General features: G+C 37.1%; 1 long non-coding RNA gene across 1 annotated transcript; it reads left to right on the top strand.

Moving 5' to 3' along the window:
* The first annotated feature begins 8,894 nt into the window (after positions 1 to 8,894).
* On the top strand, positions 8,895 to 19,173 carry LOC133539508 (uncharacterized). Its single transcript, XR_009803412.1, has 3 exons — positions 8,895 to 9,240; positions 17,880 to 18,035; positions 18,128 to 19,173. It is a non-coding gene; the product is annotated as an uncharacterized LOC133539508 (long non-coding RNA).
* The last annotated feature ends 421 nt before the right edge of the window (positions 19,174 to 19,594 follow it).

The following is a 19,594-nucleotide window of genomic DNA, read 5'->3' on the forward strand; positions in this document are numbered from 1 at the left end:
CCCCTTTTATACATCGTGAGGAGATGTGTCAATCGTGTCCAGGTGCAACATACACACACCTGATCTCGCTTGCGGCGTCGCTCGACGTATTCTCCGCCTCGCCGCTCGCCGCATTCTCCGCCTCCTCGCCGCCGCCCTGCCCCGCTGCTCGTTCGCCGGCTCTGCCTCTCCACACATTTTATTCTGTTTTTATTTACGTGCCAATTTCACTGTTTTGGGGTTTTGTAGAATGTCCGTCTTGTTCAGCAATGTGTTTGTTTGAAGAAGGTCAGACGTGACAAAACCCAGAGATCACAGCTGCTTCTTGACCCCAAAAAGGCCACACGCACGTTATGTAAGTGTCTCACAGGACTCCAGCTTAAGTCGCCACATGTGCTCCCTGCAGGGATGCCAGAGGCTCAAGTGGAAACATTGCACGCACACTTCTGTCCAGACCTTCTCTCACATGATGGACCCTCAGTCTCCCGTGATTCATGACCACCATGCACACCCGGGATCAAATCAGTGCACGTGATTACCAAAGAGAGTTTTACACTCAGGAAGTCTTTTCTCTTAAAGGGGAACTGCACTTTTGGGGGGGGATTTTTGCCTATCGTTCACAATTATTAAGAGAGACAAGAACAAGGTCTTGTCCAGGGTGTACCCCGCCTTCCGCCCGATTGTAGCTGAGATAGGCACCAGCGCCGCCCGCGACCCCAAAGGGAATAAGCGGTAGAAAATGGATAGAATGGAAGAACAAGGTGATTTAAAGATGATAAAAAATGCTTGAAATATGCCGTCAAAGTCCTCTAAAACAACTTCAAAATCCTCCATCAATGTTTTATTATACACAGTGCAAGTATAAATATAGTATAGTTACACATGGTCATAACAATATGTTATGGACTCTCACTATTATGTTAGATCCACTATGGACTGGACTCTCACTATTATGTTAGATCCACTATGGACTGGACTCTCACTATTATGTTAGATCCACTGTGGACTGGACTCTCACTATTATGTTAGATCCACTATGGACTTGACTCTCATTATTATGTTAGATCCACTATGGACTGGACTCCCACTATTATGTTAGATCCACCATGGACTGGACTCTCACTATTATGTTAGATCCTCTATGGACTGGACTCTCACACTATTATGTTAGATCCACTATGGACTGGACTCTCACACTATTATGTTAGATCCACTATGGACTGGACTTTCACTATTATATTAGATCCACTATGGACTGGACTCTCACTATTATGTTAGATCCACTATGGAATGGACTCTCACTATTATCTTAGATCCACTATGGACTGGACTCTCACTATTATGTTAGATCCACTATGGACTGGACCCTCACTATTATGTTAGATCCACTATGGACTGGACTCTCACTATTATCTTAGATCCACTATGGACTGGACTCTCACTATTATGTTAGATCCACTATGGACTGGACCCTCACTATTATGTTAGATCCACTGTGGACTGGACTTTCACTATTATGTTAGATCCACTATGGACTGGACTCTCACTATTATGTTGGATCCACTGTGGACTGGACTCTCACTATTATGTTAGATCCACTATGGACTTGACTCTCATTATTATGTTAGATCCACTATGGACTGGACTCCCACTATTATGTTAGATCCACCATGGACTGGACTCTCACTATTATGTTAGATCCTCTATGGACTGGACTCTCACACTATTATGTTAGATCCACTATGGACTGGACTCTCACACTATTATGTTAGATCCACTATGGACTGGACTTTCACTATTATATTAGATCCACTATGGACTGGACTCTCACTATTATGTTAGATCCACTATGGAATGGACTCTCACTATTATCTTAGATCCACTATGGACTGGACTCTCACTATTATGTTAGATCCACTATGGACTGGACCCTCACTATTATGTTAGATCCACTATGGACTGGACTCTCACTATTATCTTAGATCCACTAAGGACTGGACTCTCACTATTATGTTAGATCCACTATGGACTGGACTCTCACTATTATGTTAGATCCACTATGGACTGGACTCTCACTATTATGTTAGATCCACTATGGACTGGACTCTCTCACTATTATGTTAGATCCACTATGGACTGGACTCTCACTATTATGTTAGATCCACTATGGACTGGACTCTCACTATTATGTTGGATCCACTGTGGACTGGACTCTCACTATTATGTTAGATCCACTATGGACTTGACTCTCATTATTATGTTAGATCCACTATGGACTGGACTCCCACTATTATGTTAGATCCACCATGGACTGGACTCTCACTATTATGTTAGATCCTCTATGGACTGGACTCTCACACTATTATGTTAGATCCACTATGGACTGGACTCTCACACTATTATGTTAGATCCACTATGGACTGGACTTTCACTATTATATTAGATCCACTATGGACTGGACTCTCACTATTATGTTAGATCCACTATGGAATGGACTCTCACTATTATCTTAGATCCACTATGGACTGGACTCTCACTATTATGTTAGATCCACTATGGACTGGACCCTCACTATTATGTTAGATCCACTATGGACTGGACTCTCACTATTATCTTAGATCCACTAAGGACTGGACTCTCACTATTATGTTAGATCCACTACGGACTGGACTCACACTATTATGTTAGATCCACTATGGACTTGACTCTCACTATTATGTTAGATCCACTATGGGCTGGACTCCCACTATTATGTTAGATCCACCATGGACTGGACTCTCACTATTATGTTAGATCCACTATGGACTGGACCCTCACTATTATGTTAGATTCACTATGGACTGGACTCTCACACTATTATGTTAGATCCACTATGGACTGGACTCTCACTATTATGTTAGATCCACTATGGACTGGACTCTCACTAGTATGTTAGATCCACTATGGACTGGACTCCCACTATTATGTTAGATCCACCATGGACTGGACTCTCACTATTATGTTGGATCCACTATGGAATGGACTCTCACTATTATCTTAGATCCACTATGGACTGGACTCTCACTATTATGTTAGATCCACTATGGACTGGACCGTCACTATTATGTTAGATCCACTATGGACTGGACTCTCACTATTATGTTAGATCCACTATGGACTTGACTCTCACTATTATGTTGGATCCACTATGGACTGGACTCTCACTATTATGTTAGATCCACTATGGACTGGACTCTCACTATTATGTTAGATCCACTATGGACTGGACTCACACTATTATGTTAGATCCACCATGGACTGGACTCTCACACTATTATGTTAGATCCACTATGGACTGGACTCTCACTATTATGTTAGATCCACTATGGACTGGACTCTCACACTATTATGTTAGATCCACTATGGACTGGACTCACACTATTATGCTAGATCCACTATGGACTGGACTCTCACTATTATGTTAGATCCACTATGGATTGGACTCTTACTATTATGTTAGATCCACTATGGACCGGACTCTTACTATTATGTTAGATCCACTGTGGACCGGACTCTCACTATTATGTTAGATCTACTATGGACTGGACTCTCACACACCACATCTGTAGTCCTCTCCAAGGTTTCTCAATGTCCCATTGGGTTGAGTTTTTCCCTTGCCCTAATGTGGGATCTGAGCCGAGAATGTGGTTGTGGCTTGTGCAGCCCTTTGAGACACTTGTGATTTAGGGTTATATAAGTAAACATTGATTTATTGATTCTATGCCAACAATTGGGTGGCAGGTTAATAATTCCATTTTCCTGGCAACCTCACAGCATAAAACTGAACAAGATAAAGGTTGTTTCTTAAAAAACAAAAGTTTGTATCCCCAACAAAGTCGCAAGCCGAGGTCAGTCCGTAGATTTGATTCCTGACTAACATTCAACATAAGATGACGCACGTTTTAATCGACTGTTGTTGATGATGCAATGTTCCAGTTTGTTCCGGGACATTGTTCAGAGTACTGGATGGTTTACCACAGCCGGCAGCTATGTTGAGAGTCTCCCTGGATACAGGACTTGTCGTTTTGCACACCAACACACCCAATCTCAGACCAGGTCCTGATCACTATTATCACACCGGTCTGTAAGATTCCAGCCCTCCAGACTTCAAAGGCCGTCAGGAAGTGAAAAGTCTGGTCTGGTGCTCCGTCCTTTGATCAAGTGACCTGTTTTAACCCACCAGCTGGTTTCTGCAGAGTCCTGCATCTCATCTCCACCAGAAACCAGGAACAGCGTTCATTGCAGTCCAGCACCACCATACAGTAGTCTTGCCAGACCACTATGTTGTCCTCGTTTGCGTTAGCCCAGCCATGTTTTTGTTGTGAACCTTGCAAAGAGTGTTTCAAATATGAGCTCATCAGGTGTGTTTGGCGTGACTGCACATGCAAAAGTGACTCATTAAAAAGTAACAGAGGTGAGTTTTTAGCGTAGGACAGGGGAGGAAAATTAATGGCATTAAAACTAAAAAAAATAAAGACAACTTCAGACTGTTTTCTTTGTCTTACTTTGGCCAAAAATAGAACAAACTCATTCTGAAAATATTACCATAAAAATATAGGGAAAAAAATACCGGCAGCGGTAAAGTTTAGATCCATGAAGGAAAGAATTAATGTTTACAAATGTATTATTATTATTTTTATAAAAATGAAGTATCGTTTACGACAACCTTTTTCCAAAAGACAATATAGATTTTAAGTGTGTTTGCCAGGACCAGGCCTCGAAGACAGCAACAGGTGAGTGGATGGCCCAGGTGGGCCTTGTTATCTAATCACCTGCCGCCTTTACTAGCAGCAGCCGGGATGAGACACACTGTTGGAGCTGGAGTGGTAGAGAGAGAGAGAGAGAGCTGTATACATATATGTATGTATATATATATATATACATACATATATGTATGTATATATATATAGTGAAGTGAATTGTGAAGTGAATAACATTTTATATAGCGCTTTTCTCAAGTGACTCAAAGCGCTTTACATAGTAACACCCAATATCTAAGTTACATTTAAAGCTGTGTGGGTGGCACTGGGAGCAGGTGGGTAAAGTGTCTTGCCCAAGGACACAACGGCAGTAACTAGGATGGCACAAGCGGGAATCGAACCTGCAACCCTCAAGTTGCTGGCACGGCCGCTCTACCAACCGAGCTATACCGCCCCATGAAGGAAAGAAGAAATGTTTACAAATGAATACATTTACATATAAACACACACGTATTATTATTATTTTTATAAAAATGAAGTATCGTTTACGACAACCTTTTTCCAAAAGACAATATAGATTGTAAGTGTGGAGGGGTGTGTTTGCCAGGACCAGGCCTCGAAGACAGCAACAGGTGAGTGGATGGCCCAGGTGGGCCTTGTTATCTAATCACCTGCCGCATTTACTAGCAGCAGCCGGGATGAGACACACTGTTGGAGCTGGAGTGGTAAAGAGAGAGAGAGAGAGAGAAAGAGAGAGATGTATACATATATGTATGTATGTATATAGTGAAGTGAATTGTGAAGTGAATTATATTTTATATAGCGCTTTTCTCAAGTGACTCAAAGCGCTTTACATAGTGAAACCCAATATCTAAGTTACATTTAAAGCAGTGTGGGTGGCACTGGGAGCAGGTGGGTAAAGTGTCTTGCCCAAGGACACAACGGCAGTGACTAGGATGGAACAAGCGGGAATTGAACCTGCAACCCTCAAGTTGCTGGCACGGCCACTCTACCAACCGAGCTATACCGCCCCATGAAGGAAAGAAGAAATGTTTACAAATGAATACATTTACATATAAACACACACGTATTATTATTATTTTTATAAAAATGAAGTATCGTTTACGACAACCTTTTTCCAAAAGACAATATAGATTTTAAGTGTGGAGGGGTGTGTTTGCCAGGACCGGGCCTCGAAGACAGCAACAGGTGAGTGGATGGCCCAGGTGGGCCTTGTTATCTAATCACCTGCCGCCTTTACTAGCAGCAGCCGGGATGAGACACACTGTTGGAGCTGGAATGGTAGAGAGAGAGAGAGAGAGAGAGAGAGAGAGAGAGAGAGAGAGAGAGAGAAAAGAGAGAGAGATGTATACATATATGTAAGTATATATATATATATATATACACATATATGTATGTATATATATAGTGAAGTGAATTGTGAAGTGAATTATATTTTATATAGCGCTTTTCTCAAGTGACTCAAAGTGCTTTACATAGTGAAACCCAATATCCAAGTTACATTTAAAGCAGTGTGGGTGGCACTGGGAGCAGGTGGGTAAAGTGTCTTGCCCAAGGACACAACGGCAGTAACTAGGATGGAACAAGCGGGAATTGAACCTGCAACCCTCAAGTTGCTGGCACGGCCACTCTACCAACCGAGCTATACCGCCCCATGAAGGAAAGAAGAAATGTTTACAAATGAATACATTTACATATAAACACACATGTATTATTGTTATTTTTATAAAAATTAAGTATCGTTTACGACAACCTTTTTCCAAAAGACAATATAGATTTTAAGTGTGGAGGGGTGTGTTTGCCAGGACCAGGCCTCGAAGACAGCAACAGGTGAGTGGATGGCCCAGGTGGGCCTTGTTATCTAATCACCTGCGGCCTTTACTAGCAGCAGCCGGGATGAGACACACTGTTGGAGCTGGAGTGGTAGAGAGAGAGAGAGAGAGAGCGAGAGAGAGAGAGAGAGAGAGAGAGATGTATACGTATATATATATATACATATATGTATATATATATATATAGTGAAGTGAATTGTGAAGTGAATTATATTTTATATAGCGCTTTTCTCAAGTGACTCAAAGCGCTTTACATAGTGAAACCCAATATTTAAGTTACATTTAAAGCAGTGTGGGTGGCACTGGGAGCAGGTGGGTAGAGTGTCTTGCCCAAGGACACAACGGCAGTAACTAGGATGGAACAAGCGGGAATCGAACCTGCAACCCTCAAGTTGCTGGCACGGCCGCTCTACCAACCGAGCTATACCGCCCCATGAAGGAAAGAAGAAATGTTTACAAATGAATACATTTACATATAAACACACATGTATTATTATTATTTTTATAAAAATGAAGTATCGTTTACGACAACCTTTTTCCAAAAGACAATATAGATTGTAAGTGTGGAGGGGTGTGTTTGCCAGGACCAGGCCTCGAAGACAGCAACAGGTGAGTGGATGGCCCAGGTGGGCCTTGTTATCTAATCACCTGCCGCCTTTACTAGCAGCAGCCGGGATGAGACACACTGTTGGAGCTGGAGTGGTAGAGAGAGAGAGAGAGAGAGAGAGAGAGAGAGAGAGATGTATACATATATATATATATATATATATACATACATGTATGTATATATATATAGTGAAGTGAATTATATTTTATATAGCGCTTTTCTCAAGTGACTCAAAGCGCTTTACATAGTGAAACCCAATATCTAAGTTACATTTAAAGCAGTGTGGGTGGCACTGGGAGCAGGTGGGTAGAGTGTCTTGCCCAAGGACACAACGGCAGTAACTAGGATGGCACAAGCGGGAATCGAACCTGCAACCCTCAAGTTGCTGGCACGGCCGCTCTACCAACCGAGCTATACCGCCCCATGAAGGAAAGAAGAAATGTTTACAAATGAATACATTTACATATAAACACACATGTATTATTGTTATTTTTATAAAAATGAAGTATCGTTTACGACAACCTTTTTCCAAAAGACAATATAGATTTTAAGTGTGGAGGGGTGTGTTTGCCAGGACCAGGCCTCGAAGACAGCAACAGGTGAGTGGATGGCCCAGGTGGGCCTTGTTATCTAATCACCTGCGGCCTTTACTAGCAGCAGCCGGGATGAGACACACTGTTGGAGCTAGGGTGGTAGAGAGAGAGAGAGAGAGATATGTATACATATATATATATATATACATACATGTATGTATATATATATAGTGAAGTGAATTATATTTTATATAGCGCTTTTCTCTAGTGACTCAAAGCGCTTTACATAGTGACACCCAATATCTAAGTTACATTTAAAGCAGTGTGGGTGGCACTGGGAGCAGGTGGGTAGAGTGTCTTGCCCAAGGACACAACGGCAGTAACTAGGATGGCACAAGCGGGAATCGAACCTGCAACCCTCAAGTTGCTGACACGGCCACTCTACCAACCGAGCTATGCCGCCCCATATATATACATACACATATATGTATACATATATGGTGTTGTTGGTCCGGACTCCAGGACGCAGAGACAGCAGGTGAAGTGCAGGTAAAATGTGTTCATTAACAAAAAAAAAAAAATAGTGCAGCAGGGAAGTGCACAAAAAGCATAGGGAAAGCAAAGACTCGTGGAATGTCCTATAAAAGTGATACCATAGAAACAATTCAAACCTGGAAGTAACTAAGTACTTCATTTCACATTCATTCTTATGAAAAAATTCCGTTTGACTTGGGAGCTTTACGGTTTGTTGTTTTGCAGACCCACGATCCACACCTAACGACAATGGGTGTTGTTGATGCGTGTGTGTGTGAGAGTGTGTGTGCGTGGGCCCACTTCCAGCTGGAGTAAGATTAGAGTGGAGTCACTTATTGAGTTCAAGTCAGGATTTCAACTGGCCGGAGCACAAATATATTTATGTAAGAGGATTAGGCGGCCATGTTCAACTTTCACTTTTATAACATTAACGCGAGATTACGTTGAAATGAATGTTTTACGTCCTAGGAACTATGTTCTCAAACAGCCTAATAACAACATGGTAGTTGTGTTGTGCGTGAGCCGTACCACACCTTTGTTCAAGGTAAGGCACGGCAGGGGAAAGTCAAAAGCAAATATTTGGAGCGTGATTGCATGTGCTGACGTGACCCACAAACAAGATGGCTGCCATGAGAACATTAAATGGGTTGTACTTGTATGGCGCTTTTCTACCTTCAAGGTACTCAAAGCGCTTTGACACTACTTCCACATTCACACACTGATGGAGGGAGCTGCCATGCAAGGCGCTAACCAGCACCCATCAGGAGCAAGGGTGAAGTGTCTTGCTCGGACGTGACGAGGTTGTACGAGGTGGGATTTGAACCAGGGACCCTCGGGTTGCGCACGGCCACTCTGCCACTGCGCCACGCCGTCCCTCACACATCAACTGCTACTCTGGAACCGGAAGGTCTTATCTTTGTCCACGTGATGTCAGAGGAAACAAAAATGGAGCTTTTTGGCCATAATACCAAGTAATATGTTTGGAGGAGAAAAAGGTGAGGCCTTTAATCCCAGGAACACCATGCCTACCGCAGTGATTGCTCCAAATTTTCTGAACTTTTTGACGACATTACGGAGCGTAGATGGTGAAATCCCTACATTCCTTGCAATAGCTGGTAGAGAAATGTTCATTTTACACAATTTGCTCAGGTATTTGTTGACAAAGTGGTGACAAAGTGAATTATATTTATATAGCGCTTTTCTCTAGTGACTCAAAGTGCTTTACATAGTGAAACCCAATATCTAAGTTACATTTAAAGCAGTGTGGGTGGCACTGGGAGCAGGTGGGTAAAGTGTCTTGCCCAAGGACACAACGGCAGTGACTAGGATGGCGGAAGCGGGAATCGAACCTGCAACCCTCAAGTTGCTGGTACGGCCGCTCTACCAACCGAGCTATGCCGCCCCAGTGTTTGTGAACGACTGAGGATTTCACGGAAGCTGCTTTTATAGCCAATCATGGCACCCACCTGTTCACAATCAGCCTGCACACCTGTGGTATGTTCCAAATAATAATAATAATAATAATGGATTAGATTTATACTGCGCTTTTCTATTATTAGATACTCAAAGCGTTCACAGAGAAGTGGGAACCCATCATTCATTCACACAATGGTGGTGGTAAGCTACATCTGTAGCCACAGCTGCCCTGGGGTAGACTGACGGAAGCGAGGCTGCCAGTTTGTGCCTCCGACCACCACCAATCATTCATTCATCATTCATTCACCAGTGTGAGCGGCACCGGGGGCAAAGGGTGAAGTGTCCTGCCCAAGGACACAACGGCAGCAAATTGGATGTTAATAGGTGGGAAGCGAACCTGCAACTCTCAGGTTTCTGGCACGGCCGCTCTACCCACTACGCCATGCCGCCCCAAATAAGTGTTTGATGAGCATTCCTCAACTTCATCAGTCTTTTTTGCCACTTGTGCCAGCTTTTTTAGGAAACATGTTGCCAGGCATCCAAATGAGCTAATATTTGCCAAAAAAATAACAAAGTTTGCCAGTTGTAAAGTTAAATATCTTGTCTTTGCAGTCCAGTGCGAGCGTGGATGTGTCGTCACACCAAACGTGTCGGGCAAGGACCAATAAAAACGGTCTTCAAGCGCTCACTAATGGACTTAAATGTTGGGCACTCTTGCATAAGAGTATGATGAGCACAGCTGGAGGGAGGAGGGAGGAGGGAGCACAGAATCAAATGTGCTGAATGTTTCCTGCCCCTGTAATTATGCTGATGAATAACAAACAACAACACGGGTGATTAGGAACTATTAAAGTACTTCAGCTGTGGTTACACAACAATCATTAATAACACAAAGACATTTTTGCAACTCACCTGCAATAAATGCACCTGGAAATGACTGCAACTTCAGCATATTTGTGTTATTAAGCAAAGTGTCCTGCACAATAATATGTTTGCATATCATATTATTATTTAAACCACAGGTGTCAAAGTGGTTTTCACTGAGGGCCACGTCACAGTAGTTTGGCCACTTCTAACACTGAATACTATTATTACACTATTTTATTTTTATGCATTTTTTTTTAACTAAAATGTAAAAAAAAAATATGGTAAGTTGCAATAATTTTGCCTCAAAATGTAGTTTATTACTGTAAATGGAAAACCAGTACTGCTGTTTTTATGGTTAAAAAAAGGCAGATCAGTTGCTCGAATTTTACTGTAAAATTTGCATTTTTTTTTTTTACTGTGAATAAAAAACTGCATTTTACTTGTTTTATTACAGTAAAAAAAAAGTAGTGTTTTTTTCATTTAGAAAAAAATGCTGTAAATGTCAACATTTTGAATACTATTATTACACGATTTTTGTGTGCATTTTATTAGTATATTTTAAAAAAAACTAAAATGTATAAAAAATATGGTAACGTGGAACAATTTTGCCTCAAAATGTAGTTTATTACTGTAAATGGAAAAACAGTACTGCTGTTTTTATGGTTAAAAAAAAAAAGCAGCTCAGTTGCCAAAATGTTTTGCTGTAAATTTTACACTTGTTTTTTTACTGTAAATTTAAAAAAAAAACACACTAAAATTTTACAGTAAAATGTTGGCACTTGAGCTGTCCGTTTGTTTGTTTTCTGCCACAAATCAACAACTGTCGATTTTTAGGTGTATTACTGTAAATGCCAAAACAACACCACAGTTTATTACAGTAAAAAAAGTACTGTTTTTTTTGTTTGGATAAAAATGTAGTGTATATTACTGTAAAAAAAAAAAGGGCAGATTAGTTGCCAGAACTTCACTGTAAATTTTACAGTTGTTTTTTTTACTGTAAATAAAAAAACAGCAATTTTACAGTACAATGTTGGCATCTGCAAATCAACAACAAGTTTTCGGTGTATTACTGTAAATTCCAAAACGACATCACAGTTTATTACAGTAAAAAAGTAATGTTTTTTTCATTTAGAGAAAAATGCTGTAAATGGCAACATTTTGAATACTATTATTACACAATTTTTGTATGCATTTTATTGGTATATTTTTTAAAACACTAAAATGTATAAAAAAATATGGTAACGTGGAACAATTTTGCCTCAAAATGTAGTTTATTACTGTAAATGGAAAAACAGTACTGCTGTTTTTATGGTTAAAAAAAAGGCAGATCAGTTGCTAGAATTTTACTGTAAAATTTGCATTTGTTTTCTTTAACTGTATGTAAAAAACTGCATTTTACTTGTTTTATTACAGTAAAAAAAAAGTTGTGTTTTGTTCATTTAGAGAAAAATGCTGCAAATGTCAACATTTTGAATACTATTATTACACAATTTTGTATGCATTTTATTAGTATATTTTTTAAAAACTAAAATGTAAAAAAAAATAGGGTATGTTGCAGTAATTTTGCCTCAAAATGTAGTTTATATTACTGTAAATGGAAAACCAGTACTGCTGTTTTTATGGTTAAAAAAAGGCAGATCAGTTGCTAGAATTTTATTGTAAAATTTGCATTTGTTTTCTTTTACTGTAAATAAAAAAAACTGCATTTTACTTGTTTTATTACAGTAAAAAAAAGTAGTGTTTTTTTCATTTAGAAAAAAATGCTGTAAATGTCAACATTTTGAATACTATTATTACACAATTTTTGTATGCATTTTATTAGTATATTTTTAAATAACTGAAATGTATAAAAAAATATGGTAATGTGGAACAATTTTGCCTCAAATGGAAAAACAGTACTGTTGTTTTTATGGTTAAAAAAAAAAAGCAGCTCAGTTGCCAAAATGTTTTGCTGTAAATTTTACACTTTTTTTTTTTTTTACTGTAAATTTTAAAAAAACGCTAAAATTTTACAGTAAAATGTTGGCACTTGAGCTGTCCGTTTGTTTGTTTTCTGCCGCAAATCAACAACTGTCGATTTTTAGGTGTATTACTGTAAGTGCCAAAACAACACCACAATTTATTACAGTAAAAAAAGTACTGTTTTTTTTGTTTGGATAAAAATGTAGTGTATATTACTGTAAAAAAAAAAAAAAGGCCGATTAGTTGCTAGAACTTCACTGTAAATTTTACAGTTGTTTTTTTTACTGTAAATAAAAAAACAGCAATTTTACAGTACAATGTTGGCATCTGCAAATCAACAACAAGTTTTCGGTGTATTACTGTAAATTCCAAAACGACATCACAGTTTGTTACAGTAAAAAAGTAATGTTTTTTTCATTTAGAGAAAAATGCTGTAAATGTCAACATTTTGAATACTATTATTACACAATTTTTGTATGCATTTTATTGGTATATTTTTTAAAACACTAAAATGTATAAAAAATATGGTAACGTGGAACAATTTTGCCTCAAAATGTAGTTTATTACTGTAAATGGAAGAACAGTACTGCGGTTTTTATGGTTAAAAAAAAGGCAGATCAGTTGCTAGAATTTCACTGTAAAATTTGCATTTGTTTTCTTTTACTGTAAATAAAAAACTGCATTTTACTTGTTTTATTACAGTAAAAAAAAGTAATGTTTTTTTCATTTAGAGAAAAATGCTTTAAATGTCAACATTTTGAATACTATCATCACACAATTTTTGTATGCATTTTATTAGTATATTTTTAAACAACTAAAATGTATAAAAAATATGGTGACATGGAACAATTTTGCCTCAACATGTAGTTTATATTACTGTAAATGGAAAAACAGTACTGCTGTTTTTATGGTTAAAAAAAAAAAAAAAGCAGCCCAGTTGCCAAAATGTTTTGCTGTAAATTTTACACTTGTTTTTTTTTTTTACTGTAAATAAAAAAAAAAACACTAAAATTTTACAGTAAAATGTTGGCACTTGAGCTGTCCGTTTGTTTGTTTTCTGCCGCAAATCATCAACTGTCGTTTTTTAGGTGTATTACTGTAAATGCCAAAACAACACCACAGTTTATTACAGTAAAAAGGTACTGTTTTTTTGTTTGGATAAAAATGTAGTGTATATTACTGTAAAAAAAAAAAGGGCAGATTAGTTGCCAGAACTTCACTGTAAATTTTACAGTTGTTTTTTTTTACTGTGAATAAAAAAAACAGCAATTTTACAGTACAATGTTGGCATCTGCAAATCAACAACAAGTTTTCAGTGTATTACTGTAAATTCCAAAACGACATAACAGTTTGTTACAGTAAAAAAGTAATGTTTTTTTCATTTAGAGAAAATGCTGTAAATGTCAACATTTTGAATAGTATTATCACACAATTTTTGTATGCATTTTATTGGTATATTTAAAAAAAACTAAAATGTATAAAAAAATATGATAACATGGAACAATTTTGCCTCCAAATGTAGTGTATATTACTGTAAATGGAAAACCAGTACTGCTGTTTTTATGGTTAAAAAAAAGGCAGATCAGTTGCTAGAATTTCACTGTAAAATTTGCATTTGTTTTCTTTTACTGTAAATAAAAAACTGCATTTTACTTGTTTCATTACAGTAAAAAAAAAGTAGTGTTTTTTTCATTTAGAGAAAAATGCTGTAAATGTCAACATTTTCATTAATATTATTACACAATTTTTGTATGCATTTTATTAGTATATTTTTAAATAACTGAAATATATAAAAAAATATGGTAATGTGGAACAATTTTGCCTCAAATGGAAGAACAGTACTGTTGTTTTTATGGTTAAAAAAAAAAGCAGCTCAGTTGCCAAAATGTTTTGCTGTAAATTTTACACTTTTTTTTTTTACTGTAAATTTAAAAAAAACACACTAACATTTTACAGTAAAATGTTGGCACTTGAGCTGTCCGTTTGTTTGTTTTCTGACGCAAATCAACAACTGTCGATTTTTAGGTGTATTACCGTAAATGCCAAAACAACACCACAGTTTATTACAGTAAAAAAAGTACAGTTTTTTTGTTTGGATAAAAATGTAGTGTATATTACTGTAAAAAAAAAAAAAAGGCCGATTAGTTGCTAGAACTTCACTGTAAATTTTACAGTTGTTTTTTTTACTGTAAATAAAAAAACAGCAATTTTACAGTACAATGTTGGCATCTGCAAATCAACAACAAGTTTTCAGTGTATTACTGTAAATTCCAAAACGACATAACAGTTTGTTACAGTAAAAAAGTAATGTTTTTTTCATTTAGAGAAAATGCTGTAAATGTCAACATTTTGAATACTATTTTTACACAATTTTTGTATGCATTTTATTAGTATATTTTTAAAAAACTAAAATGTATAAAAAAATATGGTGACGTGGAACAATTTTGCCTCAAAATGTAGTTTATTACTGTAAATGGAAAAACAGTACTGCTGCTTTTATGGTTAAAAAAAAGGCAGATCAGTTGCTAGAATTTTACTGTAAAATTTGCATTTGTTTTCTTTTACTGTAAATAAAAAAAACTGCATTTTACTTGTTTTATTACAGTAAAAAAAGAGTAGTGTTTTTTTCATTTAGAGAAAAATGCTGCAAATGTCAACATTTTGAATACTATTATTACACGATTTTTGTGTGCATTTTATTAGTATATTTAAAAAAAAACTAAAATGTATAAAAAATATGGTAACGTGGAACAATTTTGCCTCAAAATGTAGTTTATTACTGTAAATGGAAAAACAGTACTGCTGCTTTTATGGTTAAATAAAAGGCAGATCAGTTGCTAGAATTTTACTGTAAAATTTGCATTTGTTTTCTTTTACTGTAAATAAAAAAAACTGCATTTTACTTGTTTTATTACAGTAAAAAAAAAAGTTGTGTTTTGTTCATTTAGAGAAAAATGCTGTAAATGTCAACATTTTCATTAATATTATTACACAATTTTTGTATGCATTTTATTAGTATATTTTTAAATAACTGAAATGTATAAAAAAATATGGTAATGTGGAACAATTTTGCCTCAAATGGAAAAACAGTACTGTTGTTTTTATGGTTAAAAAAAAAAGCAGCTCAGTTGCCAAAATGTTTTGCTGTAAATTTTACATTTTTTTTTTTTACTGTAAATTTAAAAAAAACACACTAAAATTTTACAGTAAAATGTTGGCACTTGAGCTGTCCGTTTGTTTGTTTTCTGCCGCAAATCAACAACTGTCGGTTTTTAGGTGTATTACTGTAAATGCCAAAACAACACCACAATTTATTACAGTAAAAAAAGTACAGTTTTTTTGTTTGGATAAAAATGTAGTGTATATTACTGTAAAAAAAAAAAAAAAAAGGCCAATTAGTTGCCAGAACTTCACTGTAAATTTTACAGCTGTTTTTTTTTACTGTAAATAAAAAAAACAGCAATTTTACAGTACAATGTTGGCATCTGCAAATCAACAACAAATTTTCGGTGTATTACTGTAAATTCCAAAACGACATCACAGTTTGTTACAGTAAAAAAGTAATGTTTTTTTCATTTAGAGAAAAATGCTGTAAATGTCAACCTTTTGAATACTATTATTACACAATTTTTGTATGCATTTTATTGGTATATTTTTTAAAACACTAAAATGTATAAAAAATATGGTAACGTGGAACAATTTTGCCTCAAAATGTAGTGTATATTACTGTAAATGGAAAACCAGTACTGCTGTTTTTATGGTTAAAAAAAGGCAGATCAGTTGCCAGAATTTTACTGTAAAATTTGTATTTATTTTCTTTTACTGTGAATAAAAAACTGCATTTTACTTGTTTTATTGCAGTAAAAAAAAAGCTGTGTTTTTTTCATTTAGAGAAAAATGCTGTAAATGTCAACATTTAGAATACTATTATTACACAATTTTTGTCTGCATTTTATTAGTATTTTTAAAAAAAACTAAAATGTATAAAAAATATGGAAAGTTGTAATAATTTTGCCTCCAAATGTAGTGTATATTACTGTAAATGGAAAAACAGTACTGCTGTTTTTTTGGTTAAAAAAAAAAAGCAACTCAGTTGCCAAAATGTTTTGCTGTAAATTTTACACTTGTTTTTTTACTGTAAATTAAAAAAAAAAAAACTAAAATTTTACAGTAAAATGTTGGCACTTGAGCTGTCCGTTTGTTTGTTTTCTGCCGCAAATCATCAACTGTCGGTTTTTAGGTGTATTACTGTAAGTGCCAAAACAACACCACAGTTTATTACAGTAAAAAAAAGTACAGTTTTTTTGTTTGGATTAAAATGTAGTGTAAGGCCGATTAGTTGCCAGAATTTCACTGTAAATTTTACAGTTGTTTTTTTTTTTACTGTAAATAAAAAAAACAGCAATTTTACAGTACAATGTTGGCATCTGCAAATCAACAACAAGTTTTCGGTGTATTACTGTAAATTCCAAAACGACATCACAGTTTGTTACAGTAAAAACGTAATGTTTTTTATTTAGAGAAAAATGCTGTAAAAAAACACAGTAAATTCACAATTGTAAATGACATGAAATCTATTGCTACTTTTAAAATTTCACACTTTGATGGATAACTTGCTTTAAAATCTTTATTATTAGTATTTATTTCTATTTTAAATTGGTTTGATTATATTTTTGCATAATTAGACAATATTTAAGTTAACATCATTTGCGATGACATGGAGTACATTTATCTTTTTTCTCCCAAAATAGAAAGAAAGAATACATTTAGTAAGAAAAGTTACAGTACTTTATTGATACATATTATTTCCAGGGCCAAATAAAATGAAGTGGGGGCCACATCTGGCCCCCCCGGGCTGTGAGTTTGACACCTGTGCTTTAAAGCATCTTTCTATCTGTCGCCCCAATGAGACTTTATCATGAACAAAAATAAAAGTTAGGGCCCTGTGAAGCCGGCACCGATTCTGGGTGTTGTTGATAAATGGCTTTGGCTTTGCATGGTAGAGTTTTAACTTGCACTTACAGATGTAGCGACCAACTGTGGTTAAAGTGTCCAAACTACAGAAGAATGAGTGATTATTACATTTGAATAGAAGTGCAGATAGAACATGTTGAAACAGAAAATCAGCAGACATTAGTAGGACAAATCCTCCTACAAATCAAACGTACAGTATAAAACTATAAAAAGACAAATTTAAGATACTGAAGTAAAACGCAGGAAAGCAAAAATCTCCGAACTCCTTCCAAATGTGCCGGTGGCCCCGTGACACCTTAGAGCCAAACAGGAAGTCAGTCATTTCAGATTTGACTCACACTTCAAATCAGACTCACATGGAAGTCTCGTGCTGGAAAGCAGAACAAGTCTAAATCTTTACAAATTTTGTGTGCAGCCAGACTGATGCTTCACAGTCTTTCTCCGGCCAGGAAGTCAACTTTTCTTCTTCCAAATAAACTGGATCTTTGCTGATATCATAGCCCAGGACCAGAAGGTGGGACTTGCAATTTGTGGAGGGGGGGCGTGGTCTGCAGGCCTGCAGCGTAGCAAGGTGTGTATTAACCCGGCCTCGAAGCCAGCGGCAGGTGATTAGGTTGCCCAGCTGGGACTGATAATCTAACCCCCCGTCGCCTTTATTAGCAGCAGCCGGAGCGAGACACGATGTTGGAGTTGGAGCCAGAGAGCGAGGGAGACACGCACAGAGACCAAAAAAGGAACTGGAAAGTCCCAATTAGACATTCCCGGAAAGCAAGCCATCACCCGGTCGATAAAAGACTTGATCCAACCTGTCTACCGGGCTGCCGGAGATCTGTGAGCGCCAGGGGAACCTACCACGCGCAGAGACCTTCACACAGTTCTCTGCCAAAACACCGGGGGCAGTGTTTCCCTGAAAGTGACTCTCGTAGACATGTGGACATAAAATGACGAAGTGGAAAAATTGGTTCATGAATCAGCAGAAAATAACACAAGAAGAAGAAACAGGAAGTGGACATCATGTGGACTAAGAAACCAACCTAAATAAATAAATTAAATTAAATAACAATCAATGAATCAAACAAAATATATCCATATTGGTGTATGTTTACCGATTTGTCATCAGAAAACCAACATATAGAACCAATGTGTAGAGTCCATAGTGGATCTAACATAATAGTGAGAGTCCAGTCCATAGTGGATCTAACATAATAGTGAGAGTCCAGTCCATAGTGGATCTAACATAATAGTGAGAGTCCAGTCCATAGTGGATCTAACATAATAGTGAGAGTCCAGTCCATAGTGGATCTAACATAATAGTGAGAGTCCAGTCCATAGTGGATCTAACATAATAGTGAGAGTCCAGTCCATAGTGGATCTAACATAATAGTGAGAGTCCAGTCCATAGTGGATCTAACATAATAGTGAGAGTCCAGTCCATAGTGGATCTAACATAATAGTGTGAGAGTCCAGTCCATAGTGGATCTAACATAATAGTGAGAGTCCAGTCCATAGTGGATCTAGCATAATAGTGAGAGTCCAGTCCATAGTGGATCTAACATAATAGTGAGAGTCCAGTCCATAGTGGATCTAACATAATAGTGAGAGTCCAGTCCATAGTGGATCTAACATAATAGTGTGAGAGTCCACTCCATAGTGGATCTAACATAATAGTGTGAGAGTCCAGTCCATAGTGGATCTAACATAATAGTGTGAGAGTCCAGTCCATAGTGGATCTAACATAATAGTGAGTGTTCAGTCCATAGTGGATCTAACATAATAGTGAGAGTCCAGTCCATAGTGGATCTAACATAATAGTGTGGGAGTCCAGTCCATAGTGGATCTAACATAATAGTCTGAGAGTCCAGTCCATAGTGGATCTAACATAATAGTGTGGGAGTCCAGTCCATAGTGGATCTAACATAATAGTCTGAGAGTCCAGTCCATAGTGGATCTAACATAATAGTGTGAGAGTCCAGTCCATAGTGGATCTAACATAATAGTCTGAGAGTCCAGTCCATAGTGGATCTAACATAATAGTGTGAGAGTCCAGTCCATAGTGGGGCCAGCAGGAGACCATCCCGAGCGGAGACAGGTCAGCAGCGCTGAGATGTCCCCAACTGATGCACAGGCGAG

The sequence above is a fragment of the Nerophis ophidion genome, linkage group LG21 (assembly GCF_033978795.1).
Source record: "Nerophis ophidion isolate RoL-2023_Sa linkage group LG21, RoL_Noph_v1.0, whole genome shotgun sequence".
NCBI classification, from domain to species: Eukaryota; Metazoa; Chordata; class Actinopteri; order Syngnathiformes; family Syngnathidae; genus Nerophis; species Nerophis ophidion.